The sequence below is a fragment of the Dryobates pubescens genome, chromosome 1 (assembly GCF_014839835.1).
Source record: "Dryobates pubescens isolate bDryPub1 chromosome 1, bDryPub1.pri, whole genome shotgun sequence".
NCBI classification, from domain to species: Eukaryota; Metazoa; Chordata; class Aves; order Piciformes; family Picidae; genus Dryobates; species Dryobates pubescens.
The window spans coordinates 16,394,408-16,411,075 of NC_071612.1; the positions used below are offsets into that span (position 1 = coordinate 16,394,408).

At 37.9% G+C, this 16,668-nt stretch overlaps 1 protein-coding gene across 1 annotated transcript in view; it reads left to right on the forward strand.

The window, feature by feature from the left end:
• The first annotated feature begins 2,323 nt into the window (after positions 1–2,323).
• The window catches only part of SORBS2 (sorbin and SH3 domain containing 2), a 143,523-nt gene continuing 129,178 nt past the window's right edge, over positions 2,324–16,668 (forward strand). The window contains exons 1-2 of the mRNA XM_054161828.1: positions 2,324–2,941; positions 4,909–5,002. The gene's annotated coding sequence lies outside the window, so the exon portion shown is untranslated. The remainder of the gene's footprint in view (positions 2,942–4,908; positions 5,003–16,668) is intronic.

The window sequence follows — 16,668 nt, forward strand, 5'->3', positions numbered from 1 at the left end:
GCTCCATTCATCACTACTCTTTGAGCCCAGCCATCCACACAGTTTTTAATCAAATGATGTGCACTTATCCAAACCTTGTGCCACTGGTTCCTGAAAGAGAATGCTGTGGGAAACAGTGTCAAAGGATTTACTAAAGTTCAGGTAGACAATGTCCACAGCCCTTCCCTCATCCGCTAGGTGGGTCACCTTGTTGTAGAAGGAGATCAGATTAGTCAGACAGGACCCACCTTTCATAAACCCATGCTGACTGGGCCTGATTGCCTGGTTGTCTTGTATGTGCTGTGTGATGGCACTCAGGATAACCTGCTCCACAACCTGCCCTGTCACTGAGGTCATACTGACAAACAGTTATAAACAGTTCTAGGTCCCTAAAGACTGAACTATGAAGTTGTAGTCTTTAAACAGTTTTCTTGTTTAAAGAAACAAACTTTAAGCATATTTTAATAAAAATGCTATGCTTCCACTGTGTGTTACTTGTTTATATATAGATACATAGACCTAGACAAACACCTTGAAACCTTTCCAAGCTCTAACCTATTCTTTAAAAACCCATGACCTGTACTTCAAAAGCCAAGGTTTTAGCCTGCTGTAGAGAATATTATAACAGTAACCATAGTAGGTTACTGTGCTAAAGTGACAGAAAACCTACATGTGTATTCACTTACTAAAGAAGACTTATTTTATGTTTTTAAGAGTCAATGACTGCATCAATGCATTAAGAGGCAAGCAACTGGATGTGCAGTCTGTTTCATGTTGTTTATTAACAAAAAAAAGTTAGTGAACTAGTCATGGTGAAATGGTATTCTTGTAATGCAGACTGGCTTTGTTTTAATACTTAATTTATGTGTAAATAATTACTTCAGAATCAGGTTACCAAATCAGCCGACATCCTTTTTTGATCAAAAGTACTGTTGGACAGTTATGGTGGCGCAAAAAGTACATGCTTGACTCATGGGAGCTGGGAGTACTTCACTGATGTGAGCACAGACTGTTAGTCTCAAATGCCATTTTGGAGGTGTGGACACCCACTCACCTTTTAAAAGAAGGCTAAAAGAGGAAGAAATAAGATTAAACTACTGTTACTGTCAAAGCACCTATTTATATGTATTTGAATGTTTCAGCTCTAATACATCAGAAATCTAAATAGAATTTATCTGCTTATTTCCTGGTGAGCCTCTGCAGGCTCTTTCTGTCTTGCAATACTGTCTTTCAGAGAAATTAATGCTGACGCAATGAAAGCATGGTGAAGAAATGTGTTCAATCCACCACAGTGGACTTTAGTTCTCTGCCTGGGACGCCACAAGACACCACTGCCCTTAGACCCTGAGAGCAAAAATTCCACTGGGAGTAGTGGAGCAGCAGAGCTTTGTGTGCAACCTGTACTCAGAGGTGAAAAACCTGCTGTAGCCCTAGAAAAGAATGACACTAAACAAGGAAATGCCATGATTTGTCATACATACTAAGCCAATCACTGTTAATGACTGGAAAGGGGTGGAAAATTCTTCCTCACACCAGTACTTGTATTTTTTTGTGCATGAAATTCAGCATGCCCAGTTGATACATTTAATGTTTCCAAATGATTTGTGAAGAACTTTAGGTTGAAGAGTGCTGCATGTGCCCTTCTGGTTTTTATTCCTGATCCTGACAGCTGAGATATGAGATAATGACAGCTCTTGAAGAGTAGGGATTTTATAAGCAGTTTTAAATTGTTCACAAAGATCTGTTCTTCCTACTCCTAATCAAAGTGTTATTGTGTTATTCTAGTTAGGATACTGTGTTATTCTAAATAGGGTGAAATAGGTTTACAAGATTATTGCAATGTACGACCTTTGAAGCCCATCTAATAAAGAGCAACCTTTAACCCACTAAGATCAAGAAATGTGTTTATAAACACTGGGAGTAAATGTGGTAAATTCAGGGGTTAGCATTTTGAAATTGAAAGGGGGTTGGGGCTTTTTTGTTGGAGCACTACTGATAGAAAAAAACAGCTGACTACCTTTATTTAGGAAGCAAGGGTAACCACTGTACAATAATTTACCCTGAGAGCATGTGCCGTGCCCTGTCAAATACATGTATAATGAACCACTCTCCTGGTGTTCACAAGGTAATTTGCAGCCTGTCGGCCTGGGTTGCTTACAGGAGGTGCCCACTGCTGCAGCAGCCTCACGCAGCGAGCCCCGCAGGCCGAGAGCGCGGGTAAAGACCCACGGCGGCAGGGCCAGCGCCCGCGGGCGCGGCAGCTCTGGGCAGGGTCGCGGGTGGAGGGGCCGCGCCCGCTGCCGCCGCGCCTGCTGCCGCCGCCGTGCCGTGCCGGCTGTTGGCTGTTGCCATGGCTCCGGAAAGCCGGGGGAGCCCAATGAGCTGTCTGCAGCAGTGCTGAAAGGACCAGCCATTTTGCTTATGGAAAACAATGTGACACGTTATGCTGTGCTTTACCGGGGAATAAACACAAATCTCGTCGGAGGGACCAAAAGAAACGGGCATATTAGTGAGTAATTAGAGTGGCTTAGCCTGCTTACAAGCTGCCATTTTGACAAGCGGGTGACTGCCGCTCCTGCTAGCTGACCGGAGGAGGTGGAATGCAGCGTGATAATGCTGCATATCTGCTGTCAGGCAGCGGAGTGGGGTTTTGTCTTGTAAAGGCAAGGTTTCTCTGCAATGTTATCTCGGCGGCTCGCTAGCTGCTCCGAGTGAAAGCCTGTGATCCAGGAGAAGGGTGTTGCCCTTCCTTCTGCTGCTCTTGTGCGCTGCTGGCTCCGGGAAACGGGCGCTACGGGAAAGGCAGGTGTGCGGTTCATCTGGGCTCGGCACTGCGGACTGGGCAGGAGCCCTTTCTCAGGCTTAGGTGCTGCTTATTAGCAGATTGGCTTAGGAGCGCTTAAACGCCTCTGGACACCCCCACAAAAGGAAGCTGCTGTGCATCTCGGCTTGTGTGAGAGAGGTACGCCTTTGCACGGTCTTATATCGATTTTGTAAATTAGACCTGGGCAAAACTTCATGCAAGAAATAAGATTATTTAGGTATTGTTACAATTACAGGCTGCCTTTAGCCCGTGGCTTGTTTAGAGAGGTTGCTAAATTCATTGATTGCATTTCTATTAAAACATTTCATTGTGATGTTCCATATGGTTACTGATTCAGAAGGAGGCTTTCCACTACTTGGCAAAATGGTATGTTTGCATTTTCTACCGAAAGGAAAATATTCTTTATTTATCATTGGGCTTTTTACTATCTAGGTAATATGGGTGAAATAAATTATTATAGAACTTGAAAGCATATTTGAAAAGCCTTACATAATTGAGTTCATCATTGCTGAAATTCATGCATTGTGTTCAGCCTCAATGTAACTAGATTTAAATTGTCTAACTGCTGCTGTGCAGTATGTAGGTCATAATAAAAAGCAGCTTTTTCACAAGCTTTCAATGGACTGCATGACCCAGTGCTGTGGTTGATTAGTTTGTGGTACTTGAACTGCTAAGAGTAGTGGTATTACAGCCAGCTCACACCTCCTTTTTAAAGATATCGCACATACCGTGCTAGACAGAGCACAACACACCCATTGTGTCCCTCCGTTTGGCGTTGAATAAAAGGAAGGAAACGAGCACTCCACATGGAGCACGAGCGCCTTAATAGCACAAGACAGTTAAACTTTTATTGAACAATCTCAGTGATTCTGAGATAGTCTAGAGTAAATAGAGAAAATAAAACCATGAGAACAAAAGTAAGGGAATAATAGAAATGGGAGAGGTTTAATTGAGTCTATGTGTTAACGCTGTAGAATTGCATCATGGATTGTTCTGAATAGTTACTAGTTACAACACATCTGGTTTGGGGATGAAAACTGAAGTTAGACCTAGGTCAATAAAACTTCAATCTCTTAATTCAGGTAGTGTTTGTATTAGAAACAGTGTTTTATGAACTACTGTCTTCTCACTGAGTAATGCAATTTCTGAATTAGCTAATACTGAAGTGCATGAAATTTATCAGATAAGAGAACCAAATACTGATTGACCTCAAATCTATAGAAAATGAAATAGTATTTTGGCCTTAACTCTTATTTAATAATTATGTGGATTTAAATCACACTGAGGTAATCCATTTGTTTGGACAGTTGAGTGGGCATGAAATCAAGAATTTGAGGTCTGGTGTCTTTACAGTTAAATTAGTAACCAGTGCTCTGTAATTAGGAGCCAAATTCCAATGTGTTATTTCTCTCTATATCTATCTATCTATCTATCTATATATATCCTGCAAATGTATTTGGACAAGCATGTTCAGCAGCTCTCCCCCAAATAAGACAACACATTTGGAAGCAGCAGTATATAAATGCATTGCTACTAATGCCTTTTCTCCATTAGAAAAGCTCCATTTTACTGGAATCATTCCATGATTTTGTTACTCGGGGAACTTCTTTCTCTGTACCTCTGTGTAGGGGTCCACAGAGTAAGCTGTTCTAAAGAACACAGATGAAAGCAGTTCTCTGAAGTGGAATGCGCATTTACAGTGTGATATGAATATTTATGATTGAGTCTGTAATTACAAGCAGAGCTGCTATTTCCTTTAAAGTGATTGTAAGGCTTTAACAAAGGGAGAGCTTCTGTTTTAACAGTAAAAAATACAAATGTACCAGTATGCAAAAGGTGAAGGATCTGGCAGTTCAAGGTGGACATAGTCTCACTATGAAGAATTTATGGTGTAAGAAAACATGATGGAAGACTAGCTATGACTAATCACTAAACAGTGTGCACCCATTAAGTACTAATAGGTGCACCTTACTAGTCTCCATTATTTAAAGGCATATTCTGCATTCTTTATGTTCTGTTTTTCTCCCTTTGTCTTTATTCTCATATCAGTTCCCATCTTCTCTCTGTTTCTTTACTGTCTCTTTGGCAACATCCGATCCCCTCAGAGCTATTTGTAAATCAAATCAGTGACTGTCAGTAATGGCTGTGGAGGTGCTGCAATAGAATCTGGTGTGGAGGAAGAATTTAAATGAGTTAGAGGTAAGAAACAGTAATGAAGTGAAGTGTGTCTCCAGTATGAATTCCACATGATGTAAAGTATAAAGGCATAGGAATGGGCCACTGATGTAGAAATCAAATGGGTGTGAAGGCAGAGAGACATTTTTCAGCTCATGATGAGCAAAAATGTACTTATAAATGGAAGGTTTACAGTAAGATCTTGACAATAATATGACACAAGACAAATTTGGTATTTTTGCACTGGCAAGGACAGCATCAAGTTCCAACTGAAGTCTAGAAATTGTAATGTTTCACTAGAGCCATGTTTATTATCCAAGAGATGATTATACATGATTTGGAAATCTGTAAGTTATGCAAAATCAAGCCCTTTCATGTTCAGCAGTAAGTAACATCAGCTGTCATGCTTTAACATTACAATCACTTCAAACATTTTTTTGGGTGGATGACCTTCAAAGGTGACTCTGGGCCCATGTGTTGTGCTCATAAACAAGATACCAACAAAGCAAAAGCAGGCAGATGAGTCCTAAAATGCAGTATCATAGTAGCAGGTGCAAGTAATAATGGGAGAATAGGATGACCAAAGAAGGTAGAATCAAGTGGTGCAATAGTTTTTTGGTATGTTGTTTGCTTAAAATAATCAACTTTGAGCAAACAGTGATAAGCATCAAACCACTATGCAGTTTGTGGAGCACAGTAACCTGACAAGAGAGCTAGTGTGGGAATGTGTTTCCTACCCTCAACATATGGACTTGTTCTCTGCATACTTACATATATGCCCAACCCATGTGTAACAATACAGATGGCATGTGCCCAAGGAACATGCTCAGATATCAAACTGAGGTATGTTGTATAATGTTACACAGTGCAGTGGCTCAGTGTCACTTCTGTATCAGAAGGATCAGGTATTCACTACAATACAGCAATGATGAAGCTGCATCTTGAGTATGCAAATTGTATCAGATACGACCTTAGAATAGTATTTCTGCTCCAGTGATGCTGTCTGCAAAAACACAGAAATAAAAGTTGACAATTCCTACTTGTTTGTAAACGAGACTCTTACAAAGGTATGCTCTGGCATTATGTTCTACTATAGTGTTGATCCTTTCCCATGTTATTATTTCAGCACTGCATTAAGCATGTTACTCATTGCCAACTTTGTGTTTTCATTCTGTGCTGTTGAATGTAGTATACAGTACCACAGATAATCTGTGTTCATTTTTCCTTAAATAGTGTGGTGTCTTTTCATGAAAATGTTTTAACAAAAGTTGATCTTTCTGAAGTCGTGAGGATTCTTAACATTCTAGGGCTAAAACAAAAGCTTAAAAGGCATTTAAAGGGACAGATGTAACGGGAAACTTCATGTGGGGGCAGGAGAAAGGAAAGAAGTAAATATGTAAAAGGGCAGCATGTGTCTTTGAGTAAAGGCACACTAGATGATCACATGAAGATCTATTTCTAAGCATGAAATGTATTTTTCTGTTCAGATCTATTGTTCCATAACAGCAATACATTACAGGTAATGCTGTAAAGCAGGAAATTCCAAAGACGGAGCCTTTTCTTCAGCTATTTCTAACTTCTTTCCCTAAATAGATGGATTTTTTTTCATCTTACTGTACTGAATAAAGATAGTGTTCTGATTCATCCACCCTTAAAAACCTCACCAACCACCATCAGGGCATTGAGTAGCATAGATGTTCTGTGTTCTTAAGTAATCCAAGTACACTTTTTAAAGAGTTGGTGCTGAGGATCCCACGCCCGAAAGGATGGGGGGGGGTTAAAAAAATACTGTGGCAGGAAAAGTGATCCTTTCTCTCAAGCTTTACCATGATCAAACTATACAGTTAAATTTTTTGTTAGCCCTTTCAGAAAATACCTGGTAAATAATGCTGAGACATAGAATAGTGAAAGCTAAGCTTGTTTTTAGGTACTTGTCTTGCACTTGATGTGCAAGTTTTAAAGGAGTGTACAACTGAACTCTTTGATGGGTAACTAAAGCTATCCTTAGTTAGCAGCAGTTGCTGATTAGCCAAGTTTGTCCAAAAATATAGTGGTTTTACTCCTTTGCTTCTTCAGGACCCAGAAGAAAAGTCAGGGGTGCACTAGGGAAAGGAATTCCAAGGGAAATGGAATCAGTAACTCCAATTCTTATAGCTGAAAATCAAATTCATTGAGGCTTGTAAAAACAATAAAAGGCATTGGTTTCTAAAGGTTACATTTGTTTATAGGAGCAATGTTACGCATAGGAAATCTGTAGTTGTGCCTGAAGGCCAAAATATGTGGAAGGATCTTCATGGTTTTTCAAATGGATCCAGTGCCTTACTGCTCTTTATAATTTTATTTTATTTTTTTTTGAGCAGCATCAGTATGTGAAGACCCATTTCAATTGCAGCAAGACTGAACTGCAATTGAGTGCTTCCTAAAAAGCTTAGGGTTGCATGGTGTAGTTATGTTGAGATGGGGTAAGGACTGTCCTGTCTAAAGCAGGACAGCCATAGTCTTCTTTCCAGCATGTTAACAATGCCATTTGAGGACTCATTAACTGTTGCCTGAATGGAAAGCTTCATCATTATAGTGCTCCTTGAACATTGTCATGCCTAATAAAGCCACATATTTCTTAATAGGATAGGCACAAGTGTGTGATGCCACAGAAAACACAGTATGTGCCACCTTACAGAAGTTCATAAGTATTACCTAATGTGAACAGTAAGTGATGAAGGTGCAACAAGTTTTCATGTGTTAAGAAGTTATAAATGTTTGTACTTGAGGTAAGGATTTGAGAGAGAAAATAGTTATTTGTAGGAGACCAGGTGGAGCAGGGTAGATTTAGGTTGGACATAAGGAAGAAGTTCTTTACAATTAGAATTGTAAAACACTGGACAGGCTGCCCAAGGATGTAGTTTAGGCTGTGTTCCTGGAGTCATTCAAGATCAGACTTGATGTGGGCACTGGGCAGCCTGATCTAGTTGGAAATGTCCCTGCTGACTGCAGGCAGGTTGGGGATCTTTGACGGTCTCTTCTATCCCAATGCAATCTGTGAATTTGTGTTCTTGATGAAATACAGTGAAACTTCTCTCAATTCAGCATTAAGGAATGCCAGTAAAAGAACAGGAATAGGGATTTCTGTAGACTGTAGAAGAGTTATTAGTACTTAAGTTTGTGATATAAAGTCAGAAAGATTTATGAAAGCAGAGTGGTCAGATTTATATTTTTGCTATGAATAATGAGATTAACTGCAAATGCAGAGTAGGCTATGCCACAAACTCTGTAAAAGTACAAATTCTAATCCATAACAGTTAGGATTGACTGTTTTTGATCTTTTGATTGTAATGAAATGCACATATAAACCAAATGTTTTGTGGCTGTTTGCAGCTAATCTCACAAACTGATTTGAATCCACTATGACTGGCTTCCTAAAAGCTTATACTGTGCTAAAGCTTAAATTTAGCAAATGATAGGGGGGAGGATATTCATAATTCAATTATCTGGATGAGTTTTGATGTCTGAAAAATGTGTGAACTAGAAAGTGCCTGTTACTACAGTGGCCTCTGCACATATGAACAGTATTTTCACTATTTGAAGTGACCACAGGGGAAAAATAGCTATTCAGGGCAACAGAATAAAGTGTGGAGTAGACAGTTAAATTGGGTGCTTGAATGTTGCCTGTCCTTGAATGCTCATTTTCTCTTAATATAAAAAAACACAAACCAAGAACAAAAACCACACACATGCAAAAATCAAAACCAACCAAACAAAAAACCAAAATAAAAGCTTCAGAAACCTACACATGATTCTAAATCCAAAAATATTTAACATTTTTGTAAATACAAGATGAAATCCAGATATTGTTAGCACCAAGTTTATCAAGCAGGTGCAAAACTACGTTTGTGAGTTACTAAAGGCCTGTTTCTTGCTTAATTTCATGTTCATTTGAGAACCTCAAATTCTTTTGTTCAGTTACATGAATAAGAGCTTTTGCAGTACCTTGAACTCTCATAAATAAGGCTGACAAAACAATTGGTATGATGTGATTATCAGTGGGGTGAGATTTACAAAGACGTGTGTTTGACTAAGATTGTTTAGTAAATCTCTAGCACAAAATGTTTTGCTCTATCTAGCAGAACTGCTAGTATAGGCCATCATAAGGGTGGGTTAATGGATTAGATGGCCTTAGTTTTGGATTGGTATCTCAGCTGCTGTTTTCAAACATTATGAGGCATTTGTGCAGTGTTTGAATTTCAGAAAGACTGTGTCCTTTGAGGTAATCCTAAACTGTAGTGATGAAATGTGTAATAAATAATTCCCTTCAGAAGATAGGGGTGACACTACTGACTTCTGTGCATTTTGCACCTTGCACTTCTTAAAATCTTAAGTTGCTATTGCCTGATTTAGGCACCAACACTGTATTTTTTCCTATGAATAGTAATGATTTTAGAGACAAACAAGCAGTAGCAACTCGAAGGGATACCAATGGAAAAATTCAGTATGTCTCATTTAAGGCATGTATTGATCGTGTATATCACCCTGTTCCTTCTAGCTAGCTACTCACTTTACACATTATCATAAGCAAATCCTGACAGAAGCTGGTTAGTTGCCAGCAATTTTTTATTTAATTTTACTTCTTCTTAGGAACAGGAAACTCTAAGCAGTGACATTCTCCCAGATTGGCAATGGCATGGTGATTGCATGGTGTTGCTTATGGAGAAATTTGTGGGGTTGGGGAATCTTGAAGAAATAATAATTTCAGTGTGACTGATGCAGTAAAATGGTTTACTTTGAATAAGTAAAATATAAAAGAGGCTAATCAAATGAAGTGCCACCATGTGAGAGCTAAGTGCAGTGCTGACAGGTTTGACAGTAGAATAAAGACCAAACCAAAGGTTTTGGGTTGACATATGTGCAGATAATCAGGCAAACTCAAATCTGTCAAGAGACCTCTTCTATAAGGGTCATATTACAGGTATGAATCATGTCATCTAAGCATTGCAGATTATCATTCTACTTTTAAACAAGCACGAGAGGGAGGATTTTAATTCCTTATTTGCATACATGTAGATTTACATGTTGACATGGTTTTGACAGTGACATTTGACTCACAGATGACTGATTTATGGTCCTGAGCAAAGGCCAGATTCAGTTCACTCTTCATTGTCAAGACAGTAAATTCCAGAAGAGCTGTTGGGCAGTCTGCCCCTGTTCTAGTTAATGCATTAGAAGGATGCTTGAGGTAATAGCTTTCTTATGAGCAAGGCAAAATTAATTGCAGCAGTGTTACACTGAATCAATCCAGGTGTGAATTTGTTTGCTGTTTTTTTTAATATTTAGTGGTGTAATTATTTTAAACATAGTTCTCTAAAACCCATCACTGCTTAGATTAAAACCCACAACTGACAATAAACATGTCAATATGACTAAGACCTACAAAAAGTAAAATAGCAAAGAGTTATTACGCTATTTCTGTGTAGATGTGTTCCACTCAGTTCTGGTTTCACTCTCTGTGAATTAGCCATCAGAAGAGAAAGGGCACAGGAATTATTTCCTTATGAGCAGATGCAAAAACTGTCATCTGAGTTGCAATTTGAAAGGAAATTCTTATGTTTAAGTGATTGTTTCTATCAATATTAGATCATCACCATGAAAAGAAATGATTGCAGTCTTTGGCGTAGGAGGCACGTGATTGCAAAGATAAATTGAAGAGCAGGTTTATTAACAGGTGTCTTTGATCTCTACTTGACCATGATACCAGTGTTTTCCTGATTTCCTATACAAAAATGAATATTTGAAAGAGTTTGAGGAACAATTCTCCATTCTAAGTCTTTTAATTCTAATTTTAATAGGGGCAAATTGTCTTAGAATGTTAGTGGGTTATCTTGTGTGTTTTGCTTTGTATACACGTCTCTATTAGGCCTCAGATTCTTTATGGATGGTGTTCCTCGGTGCTTGGATTTCAAATTACTGGCCAAGCGGGAAGTTTGAAGGTGGCTTGAGTTCAAACATGGCTTAAAAGCATAATTGTATTGCAAGTTTTCTTGTGTGTACTCATCTCAGAAATCTCTACTGTGATCTTCAACATTGTATAAATTTTAGTTGGACCTCTAGGGGTTTTATCTTCCACTTTTTTGGGAGCAGCTTCTCTAGTTTTAGGTTCAGACTTAAGTGCCTAGTAAATACTTTTTGGAGACTATTTGAAATACTTAAAGGTGAGAAAATTGTTATACTTTTGTCTATTTCTTGAAATAATTAATTTTTTAAAATTATTTTTTAAAGTTTATTTACAGAGACATTTAGCTCTCATTAGTAAGATCTGTGCTGAAAAGGTTGGCACCATCTGAATGAATCTGCTGTCCTTATTTACAGTTTATGTATTACAGGATGTATATACACATACTTTATCATTTTTTTCATGTCCTGACAGATACATAATTAGTTCTGACTCCTAAACCTTGATGAACATCAGAAGTTACTTTCAAATTATGCTCTACATTTCAAGGTGTGATCCTACAAATGCTAGCCAGACTTGAAAATTGAGGTCAGTGTGGTTGTGGTGTTTTATCACACTTAGTTTCCTGTGATGTCTGTATCAGACATAACTGAAAGTTTGAAATCTCACCATCTACATCAAGGTAAGGGGTCACCTTAGTTTCAGGAAAATGAATCAGGAAACAGAAATATATTTGTTGTTACAAAGGCAGCCGTGTTTTGATGTTGTATCATGAAAAGATTTTATATGTTGACACCTGTAGGTATGGAATACGTGAGAGTTGTTGGCACAGGGTTTTGTTTGTATTTCAGTGTTCTTTCTGTTATTAAAAGTATTATAAAAATCGTTTGAAGTACTCAGCATAGGGACAGTTAGACTTCGATCTCAACTCACATGTTTCTGGTTCATGCCACCTGTCTATCGTAAGCTGATTTTGTTATAAATAACCAAAAGCTGTACAGATAGCACCTAAAACTATTAGTGTTTTTCTGCACTTTGTTGTACTCTGGTTTTAAATTCTAAACCTCACATAGCTGTTGGTCATATGTCATTTATCTTCCCCCTGATGGTCAGAATACAAAGGCTAGAAGAATTAATGCTAAATGTTTTTCTCATGTTTTCCTTATGAACAGTTTGTTTAATTGCTATAGGAAACAAATGTTTGTGAGCTTAAATTGCAAGTCATTGGGTTTGTTAGCAGAAGACAATGCAAGGACTTCCATGTGGTTTTGAAAGGATATTTAATAAATATATTTATATATAATATATTTATATTATATATATATTTAATAAGTCTTCTTTCAATGTATTTAAGTACAACAAAATTGGCAACTTTACATTCTCTTTCAGGAGAGACAGAAATACAGGATAGAAAACTGAAATGATTAACTCTCCTCTATAAATTTAGGAGAGATAATTTACCTTTCAGCTTCTCCATTTTGTTTTTCCTTACATGTAAAGCTTTCAAGACATTTTAAAAGCAGAGGATACCAGAAAGTCACTGCCTTCATCCCTCAGTTTTCTTAAGTGCAAAATGACTCCATTGTTGCTTATAGTGATCTTTGTCTATGGGTTAGGATTGAGAATTTCTGTTATGGAAAGAAAAAAGCTGATAAAAAAAATTGAAAAGCCTTGAGGTGAAAATGGGTCTTTTGAGCTGCCTGGGATAGGAGGAAAGTTGTTATGTGATTAATAGTTGGAGGACTTCGGAAAACAGAGGATGTTAAAGTTCTAAGGAAGTAAACAGTTTCTAGGAAGGGAAATCTGCCTTTCCATATGCTTAGTTTTCAAAGAGAGGAAATTATCTAATAAGTGTAAAACGTCAGGGATACAAAATAGAATATCTACTTCAAGTTACATTGCCTTTGACTTGCAGTTCTCATGTATCTTAAAATCTGCTTGAATGTGATTGTGATGTTTGCATTTTGGCTCTTCAAGTCCTTTTCTGTAGAACTTCACCTGCCATGGATTTAGGTTTATGCTATGGATGCAGGTGCTGCTTCCTTTACCTGGCATGCAAACTACATTGTTCCAACTGTCAGTTTATTACTATCTGAACACATTTCTGAGCACTCTTCTCTCCATCTTCCTAGTTATAATTGGCCTTTATTATGTGAACTGGGATCTCTTAAAAGGCCTGATTTTTGTAAGTTATATACTGAATCTCTTCAAAAGAGTGTGTAGACCTTCATGTGTCATACTGGCTACCAAAAACAGAGGTAGGAAGTGTTATTTTAGAATGATGTCTGTAGACTCTCTTTTTCTATGCAGGGAGAAAACCTTTACTGGAAAACATGGCTGTAGGTTTAATTAGTGATGTTCACTGATTGGTGTACTAGTGGAAGAGAATTAGGAAATTGATAACAATCCTTTAATTAATGTCACCCACTCAAATTCTGTATTATCACTGTACTTGCCACTTAAACAACAGTCTAATTTTGTTAGTTGAAAATGTAGTTCTGGTCTGCAGATGCATCCACATATGGCAATTAACTGGCAATAAACCTGTAACATTCTAAGTTGCCATAAACACAGCCAACACCAACTTGTCTTTCCCCATTTAGGAAAAGTATGAATGTAGTTCAAACAAGCCTGTTCTGCAATTAATGGCAGTATTGAGAACACAGATAGCAAACAAAAACTGTAGAAGAGCTCGTTTTCACTTAGCTGAAGCAATGCAATGATAAATTACTATAGACTAAAGTGCTTCAGTTAACAAAAAGGCAAACCGAGTTAAAGATCAGCACCAGTCTCCTGAGCTATTCTCCTAGTGGGGTAAACCTAATCTCAGTGTAAGACATCCACTAGCAGATGTTGTCATTGTGCTAGAACTTCACCTTTGGAAGCTGAAACTGAAGAACTTCCTAGAAGCCAAGTCCTCCTTTCCCTCTAAGTTACTGGTGTGAAGAATTGTAAAATCTCTGAGGAAATTACATCTTCAGGAATAAAGAGGTTTGAACAGGAAGGATCAGTTTTCTACTTTAGGGATTTTCTGTTGATCATGATACGTCACACTGCAGAAGAGATTTCCCAGCTGATTTACCATCACCAGAAGAAATAAAACAAAACAAATACCCCACACCATTTAGCAGCTTCCTGCTGCTACATTGTTCCCTGTCTTTAACATACTCATCTAATTTACGTGTCCTCAACAACTTGTGTCTGGATTGCCTGGATAATAGTATAGGCAATAATATGGAGTTTCAAGATTTTCATGTTAAAAAAAAAATCAGCTGCAAGTTTTCCAGGACATGAAATTTTCCTGTGCAGTTGAGTTAAATGTATGCAGTTAACACACTCTAGCTTTGGCCCATCAAGACACTAGGAGCATGGTTCTATGTGATAACATCCAGTGGTGATACTGCTCTGACCAGTTGCAGGTGAACTTGCATGTTGCATTTATTTGTTGATGTGTGAGTGGAATGAGGCAGCTTCTGGCCACACTTCTTTTGATAGAGTCCAGGATGTTTGGCTTTCTGGGCTGTGCGTGGATTGTCAGCTCTCATTCAGTTTTTCATCCACCAGTATCCCCAAGTCCTTAGGAAAATTACACTTTAGGTATTGGAGCTGCATTATTTGCCCTTATCTAGAAGTCTTTCTTTGCACAATTGTTTCATGTCTTTAGTTGATATTCCCAGTGAAGTTGATTGTAGTAGCAAAATGGATAAACTGACTGAACTAACTTTTAAGGGAAGAGTATTCTCTACAGTGCTTTTATCTCTTTTGTGACTTCTAGTAAGAAGTTTTGTATTCATTGCTTTCAATTACAGTAGGTGTCCTGTTCCCTACCCTCTGTACTATGAATAGCAAATAACATTGAAGCTACATGATTGATAAAACTAAGGACTATTTTTCATATAGGTTCTTTTTTTTCTTTACTAAATTGGAAGCTTAGCAAACTGACTGAACACTAAACAATATTGTGTTAATTATTGAGAAGCCTAAATTCCTTGGTGGATTTAGTCATGGTACTTGGAATAGGAACTCAATACAGAATGCGGAGGTGTAAAGCCAGCCTGCCCATAATCTGGTGTGCTAAGAAGGAACAGAATAGCATTAGGCCTTGTGTGCTCTGTAACATAAGTCTTTATGACATGAAATGAGGGACTGGGACGTGTGTTTCTTCTGTGCATTTCTTTTTTCTTTTTATGGACCAGCTAACTTGAGATTGAGAGTGGCAGCTGTGCAAAGAACCATATGCAGCCTCAGAGCCCCTTGGTGATCCAAGGACAGCTGTTAGAAGGCGTTAATTGTTCAGATAGATTGTTCAGAGTATATTCTTCACTTGTTAATATTTCAGAATAACTGGTGGAGAGGCACTCAGTGTTTCTCTTAATTAAGCTGAAGAGAGGGTCAAGCTCTTGCTCTGTGAGACATGTGAAGTCTGTAATTCATGTCTGAAAGATGGGCCAGTGTCCTCAAAAGACCAGACAGCAGCTTGGTGCTTAGTATTTTGTATCAGTGAAGTGGGAGGTGTGACTGTAAATCCCTATGGAAATTCAATCCAGGTTTACAGTAACTGTGGTAGATGTTCTGATGACCATCAGTACAATGTTGTTATGTTTGGTTTTTTGGTTTGGGGTTGGTTTTTTGTTTGTCTGTTTTGTTTTGTTTCAAATGTGATGGAGTGACATATTTCATGGTTTTTGAGGAGTGAAAATAACCTGAGGATACCTTGTCGATGTTTGTGCCTCAGACACAAGGTTGTTAAAATACAAGTTTGTGTATGACAGCTCCCACTAAAGTGTTTTCAAGGTGACACACTGCTTGCTTTTATTCCAACAGGAGAATTCTAGGCAATTGGGAACTTCACTGTTAAAAGCTATATAAATGCTTAGGAATTTGGGTATATGTAAAATGGCTGTTTTGAAGATTTTTAACTTTGGATTTGGGCTAAAAAATTCTTTAGATCAGTCATTTGAGTTGATAAGTCACAATAAGTGTTGCAGATTAAGTGTCCTAGCTTGTTCAGATGTCTGAGGTTTAGGCCTTTAGGAAAACCCTTCTCCCTCCAAGAGAAAACAGCAAACCTTCCAGAATCTTACATGGTAGTTGAACATATTCTAGCAAAAACCAGACAAATAACCTTGTACAAAGTGCTTGAAACAATGTGGTGTGTATCAAGAGCAAGATAAACAATAAGCTTCTGTTCTCCATTTCCTGAAACAGACTTTTCATATTTATTTCCCCATACATTCTTAACTGTTTACTCTTGGAACAGAGGAAGTTAACTTTACCAGCAAAATAGTGCTCTTAGCAAGCATACCATTCTCCTGATTTTATAGTGATAGCTGCAGTGACTCTAGTTGCTTTTCACATTGTTAGGAGAGCAGCTATATGGTTTGTTGACAGTGAAATGAAATTGGAGTAAGTATTGGAATTGGTTACAACAGATGATCAAATAAATATTTAGATAATTTAATAGTGGAGGGGCGGTTTAACTACATGTGATTTCCCTTCAGGGTTTGGAGTCTGCTTATGCTCTAATGTATTTATTTGGTGCTCAGTTAAAGATTAAACATATTAAAAGATTATAACAATTACAATAGCTGTCAAAACATTGAGTTTGAGTCCTTAGATATCAAATTGAATCTGCAGCAATGAAATTCAATCCAGTTTTGTCAAAAGTGAAAATTGGGCAAAAAATCTGGTACTAGTCATCTTTCCAGAGGTGTATTGTCATGTTGGTTTGGGTTTAGTATATTAGATC